The sequence below is a fragment of the Hevea brasiliensis genome, chromosome 7, assembly GCF_030052815.1.
Source record: "Hevea brasiliensis isolate MT/VB/25A 57/8 chromosome 7, ASM3005281v1, whole genome shotgun sequence".
Classification (NCBI taxonomy): Eukaryota; Viridiplantae; Streptophyta; class Magnoliopsida; order Malpighiales; family Euphorbiaceae; genus Hevea; species Hevea brasiliensis.
The window spans coordinates 98,285,815-98,291,982 of NC_079499.1; the positions used below are offsets into that span (position 1 = coordinate 98,285,815).

A 6,168-nucleotide genomic window follows, 5' to 3' on the forward strand; every position below is an offset into this window, starting at 1 on the left:
ATTTCACTAATACCTGGTTATTCATTTTTAACTTGAATTTCACCATGCACTACCTTAGACATTGAGGACAATGTCCAATTTTGAGTTTGGGGGTATGCATTAATGTTTTAATTTTGATTTTTGCAAAAAGTTTTCACATTTTAATATAGGAAATAGTAAAAAAAAAAAAAAACATTTCATTCCATTTCATTAGCATACATATACATTGTAAATAGATTGCATACATTATGTTGTACATATATACATACATTACACATTATCTAGGAATCATACCATATAGATATTACAAATAGATTTGTTTTATTTAGTTAATGTATTGCTCAATTTTTTTTTTTAAGGAATCATGCATTTATAAAATAAAATTTTTGCCAAGTCCTTTGAGTTATAGGAAGTTGCTTATGAGAGTGATTTGACCTATCTTTAGTTGGGTTTGTGGATTGAAAGTTTCCTAAGAGGTACAAAGTTTTGAAGTGTTTGTCGTTTGCCTATATCTTCTTAGCCAAAAAGCTACCCAACTAGTCATTTGGAGATGAAAGTGTTTAGAGAGAGCTATAGGATAAAAGGTAGTCAAGTGATGTCTCACCAATCCTAGAATAAATTTTCTAAACCTTTCGAGGCGAAATACCAGCTTGTACTTGAAAAGAGAGATGATTAGGCATTCTTTGATTTAAACCTTCTCATTTTAAACCTTTGGCCTTTTTCCTAATTAAAATTAACCCTTGCAAACCCTTTTGAGCCTTTATATTCCTAATTTTTCTTGAAACCCTTGTTGCTACCTAGCCAATGAACCAAACACTCCAACCCTTTTCATGAGAATAATTATTTATAATATTAGGTACACTATAAAAAAAAAGAAAAAAAATAATAAAAGGGAGAAGAAATGCTTATCATGATGTAAAAATGCTAGTATGTATGTACTTTTCATTATTATCATTCAAATTAAAAGAAATACACCCAAAGTAATTAAAGGAAATGAGTTTACGGGTGGTATTTTTAGGGAGAATCATCAAGAGAAGATACAAGATACAAGCTTAAAGTATCAAAGTGTCTCTCCATTTTATGTATTTTGTTAAATATGCTAGCAATTGAAAATTCTCATTGTGTATTTCTCTCCTCTTTATATATAAAAAAAGGAAAGAAAGAAAAAAGAAAGAAAAAGAAAAATTATATAAAAAAAAGAGAAAAAAAAGAAAAAAAGAGAGAAAAAAAAGGGTAATAAGACGTGTACCATATGTTTTCAATATTGAAAATATTCTCATGCTTTGAATCCTTTTTACCCTTTTTCTTCTTAGCCTCATTTTGAACCCCATAACCCTATTACATCCCTAAAAAGACCTTTGATCTCTTGATAATACTTGCTACATTGGTGGAGATAGGAGTAGGGAGTTTGCCTATGGGATTGGAAATTCATTCATTAAATTTCATCATTCTATATAGAGACACTTTGGCTATTGATTGATCTAGAATTCTTTTTGAGCATGACTCTCTCTTTTGATTGGTTGGTTTGGGAATTTTGGACGATATTTGACTTGATGGCTAAGCGGTGAAAGCTTGGATAAGCATTAAATTCTTTGCATCTTGAAGGATAGGTATATGGATTGTTGGTATGGCTAAAGGTATGTTAAGTTACTTTAATAGGTGATTTTCATAGCTCTTTGGACAAGGCACCCCTAAAAATTGCATTATATTTTAAATTTTGCTTGAGGACAAGCAAAGACTTGAGTTTGGGGGTATTTGATACATGTATTTTGCATAGTCATTTAGGTTTAATTTCATGGCCATTTTATTTAATTGTTAGTCACTTTTAGCCAATTTTATTAGTTATTTAGATAGTTTTTCATGATTGTCAATTTTTGGATTAATTTGTAATTTTACTTTGTTTTGTAGGAAAAATGGTATTTTTGAGGGACTAAAAAAGAAATTTTACCAATGAGGAGTGATTTCTACAGCCAAAGATGTCAAAAACAAGTTTCAAAGTTGAAGTATGCATTAACCAAATTGCGTATAACTTGCCGCATAAGTTGTGCAGTTTTGCACAGGGAGAAGAAGCAATTTTCCAAACCTGCCGAAATCTGCATAAGTTGCCGCATAACTTATGCAGATTCATGCCCTGCTTATGCAACTTCACGGAAAACTGTATAACTTATGCAGTCTCACACCCTGCTTATGCAGCTTCACACAGAGGGCCCAGAAACCTGCCGAAAACTGCATAACTTATGCAGTCCACTTATGCAGTTTTATAGAGCCTTCATAATGAGCTGGCAGAAGATTCCTACATGAAAAACACACCTCAAACACACCATTTTAGGGCTACTTGTCAGAAAAAGATATAAATAGGCCCTTATTCTCATTTAAGAAGGGGAGAAAGACAGAAAAAGGGACAGAAAAACAGAGGAGCAGTCGACTTCCATTCTTGGGGAGAAGAATCCAGCTTCTTCTTCTCTTCTTCACCATTTTCTACATTTCTCCTATCGGGTTTCTTTAGTTTTAGTTTATTTTTATGATTTATTTCCTCTTTTACTTAGAATTTCTTGTGTTAAACATGGATTGTGAGTAGTTTTCTTTGATTCTGGAATAAGGGATGTAATATTTTAGTTATTTTTGTGGATTTGAACTGGGTTAGTCCCAATTTAATGAAATTTATGAGGTTTAATTCATTTCTTGTGTGCTTATTCACATGCTTAATGAAGGGCCCCATTAAGTTATGTTATTAATCTTTGGTTGAAGCACCGAAAGGAGAAAACCAAGTGATAGTTAATCAAGCAATTGGATTTAATTAACTTAGATATAGAAATAGACTAAGGGTTAAGAGGGTTTTAATATATTGATTAAAGAGCCTAATGAGTCTTGGTTAATTTTAATTACACGAAAGTAGGATTAAGTTAATTAAGACACTCTTTGTCTCACTCGAAAGAGTTTTCAAAGAATTTTAGAATTAATCTCCTTTAAACCCATAAATTTCATAGATTGGGATAGCTAGGGAAAATCCCAAAATGACTTAAATATGAACCCTTAATTCTAGAATTGTCTTTTATCAATTATTGCTTGGAATTTTACTTTTGAGTATTTAGTTTAATCTCATTTTATTAATTTTCATTATTAATATTATCAATTTCTTTATTTTGCAAATTATTAAATTAGTTATTGTTTGAATTTAGTTTTTTTCATTTTCATACCTTATGCTTCAAATTCCTAAATTTCTTTTATTAATTTGATTAAAATACAATTTTTACATATTTTATTTTACATCAAAAATTCAATTGAAAACACAACTCTCCATGGGAACGATATCTTTTTCTATACTACTTGACGACCCTCCTCGTGAACTTGCGGTTGGGACACATCACTTGTTTAACACCTCCACTATGGATTCGTCTCAGAACCAAATCGTTATAGTGGAGCTCGATTCATTTGGAAATGAAGAATAGGATCCCAAGCCTCTGGTTGAGCATGTAGGGATCAACAACAACTCTCTTGCTTCAGCTGTGCATACTGCCTGGAAACGCAAGCTTTCACAGTGGAGATACCGCTGATGTATGGGTTACTTACAATGCAACAACTAAAAATGAGCGTATTTTGGACTTATAAGAAAACCTCCAATCCTCAGGAGAATACTAGTTTGTTTTACATAATTGATCTGAAGGAGGTTTTGCCGGAATGGGTTAATATTGGGTTTTCAGCTGCTACAGGTCAATACGGAGAACACACCAACTTCAATCCTGGGAAATCAATTCTAGTTTGAATTTCCAGGGAAAAAATGGAAACAGTTCAAAGAGGACCAGAATAATAGTTGGTGTTGGAGTTTCAGCATGTGTTCTAGTTGGTGGGACGATCGTAGGAATTTTGATTTCTTTCAGGAGTCGGAGGAAGAAACAGATGATGGCAAGGAAAAAAGGGGAGGAAAGGAACTTGACGTCAATCAATGAAGACCTTGAAAGAAGAGCTGGACCAAGAAGGTTTTCTTATGAAGATCTCGTTTCAGCTACCAATAACTTCTCGGAAGAAAGGATGCTGGGGAAAGGAGGGTGCTGTTTCCAAGGGATACTTAATTGATATGGATTTGGCAATTGCTGTGAAGAAAGTTTCAAGAGAATCTAGACAAGGTAAAAAGGAGCATATTAGTGAGGTGAAAACCATTGGCCAATTGAGACACCGGAATCTGGCTCAACTCTTGGGTTGGTGCCATGATAGAGGTGAGTTTCTACTTGTTTATGAATTCATGACAAATGGTAGTCTAGTTTTTCACCTCTTTGGCAAGAGGACTCCTCTTAAATGGCCTGTGAGATACAAGATATCTCTTGGGTTGGCCTCAACATTGCTCTACCTTCATGAAGAGTGGGAGCAGTGTGTGGTTCACCGAGATGTCAAATCCAGCAATGTAATGCTAGACTCTAATTTTAATGCTAAGCTGGGTGACTTTGGGTTAGCTCGGTTCACAGACCATGAAATTGGTCCCCAAACAACTGGATTAGGAGGAACTCTAGGTTACTTAGCTCCAGAATATAAAAGCACAAGAAGAGCTAGCAAGGAATCTGATGTGTACAGCTTTGGAGTGGTTGCGTTAGAGATTGCCAGTGGAAGAAGGGCAATTGATCATACTGAACAAGAGAACGAAATGAATTCGGTAGAGTGGATTGGGGAACTTTATGGACATGGGAAGCTTCATTTGGCTGCTGACAAGAAACTTCACATGGATTATGAAGAGAAACAGGTGGAGTGTTTGATAATTGTTGGATTATGGTTTGCTCGCCCCGATCAGAATTTAAGGCCATCAATGAGACAAGCAATTCAAGTTTTGAATTTCGAGGCTCCACTCCCAAATCTACCTGCTAAGATGCCTGTGCCTATGTTTCGTGCACCGTCCCCATCTGTGAGCTCAGGTGATCACTTCCTAACTGATTCCAGCCTAGGATTGGATCCCTGAACATTTATGGCTTCTGTAGTCTCTAGCAAACCAACTCAATTAAACATGTTTCAGTTTCTCAGGGTGTCGCTACAACCCCAGTTTGTCTTTCACAGTGTTCCTGTCATGGATAGAAGAGAACAATAGAGCAATTAATGTTTCCAATAATTTCAGATGTCATCATGTGAAGCCTTCAACAACGTAATTGGTCTTTAATATATATATATTCCATTTCAATGTTAAATTAATTATCAATTTGCTGCTGGTGGGGCACATTTTATTGTCTTTCTGAGACGAGTTCCTTTAAAACGGTTGGAGATGTAACTTATTGCTACCAAATCAAAATATAAATCGTTGTCATCATCAATATATTTAGTTGATACTTTAGGTTCAAGATGACTCTACTAATAAAGGACCACAACAAATTGTCTGCCAACAATTGAGGAAATTAGGTCCAACTTACCTATGATCTAAAACGCGTTGAGCATATATAAAGCAATATAAGAAAATTAGTTTAATAATAACTGTACAAAATAGGGTGATTAAATGATTTTTCTATGTGCTTATGGAAGTATGGATTAATAAAATTGTCATGCCAAAATCTTTTGTCAAAGCCTCATTCAACCGTAAATTTAAATGCAAAATATATAGTAAAATATTACAATTCACCTTTATAATATCAATATTATGTAATTTTTGTAAAATTAATTTTTTACACATTGCAGAACTAATGTGCAGTGGATAAATTATTATACGTTGCTTGTACTTATGCATCTTAATTTATAAAGTTATCAATCTTACATTTTTAAATTTAAGGAGCAATTATTTTCTTTCAATAATCAGCATATCAATACATTGTATAATTTGCTGAGTGCTTGTGTCAGTATCAAAGAGGAGTGTTGTGTTACATACGTTATTTACACTTTAAGAGGAGATCATTAGGTGCATATACACCTTTCTCTGAAAAACATGAGTCTCATTTTAAGAATAATTAATTTTTTATAGTTAAAAAAATATTATTTTAATACTTTTGTTGTATTCAATAATTTGCTGATTTTACAAATACGAGTGCAAATCATCTATCTACTGGTCGATTTTCGATTGGGCCCCTTGATATTAAATGGGCTTTGAGGGAAACTTTTACTTCATATATGAACAATTTGAATGGGTTAGACCCACGTTTTAATGGACCAAAAATGCATTTTTTTTATTGGGAAGAATTACAGACGGAAGTAACGGTTAAGGTTGGCCGTTATGTATTTTTC

General features: G+C 33.6%; 1 pseudogene; it reads left to right on the top strand.

Moving 5' to 3' along the window:
• The first annotated feature begins 3,297 nt into the window (after positions 1-3,297).
• Positions 3,298-5,115, top strand: LOC110634802 (L-type lectin-domain containing receptor kinase IX.1-like; annotated as a pseudogene).
• Positions 5,116-6,168: the final 1,053 nt, after the last annotated feature.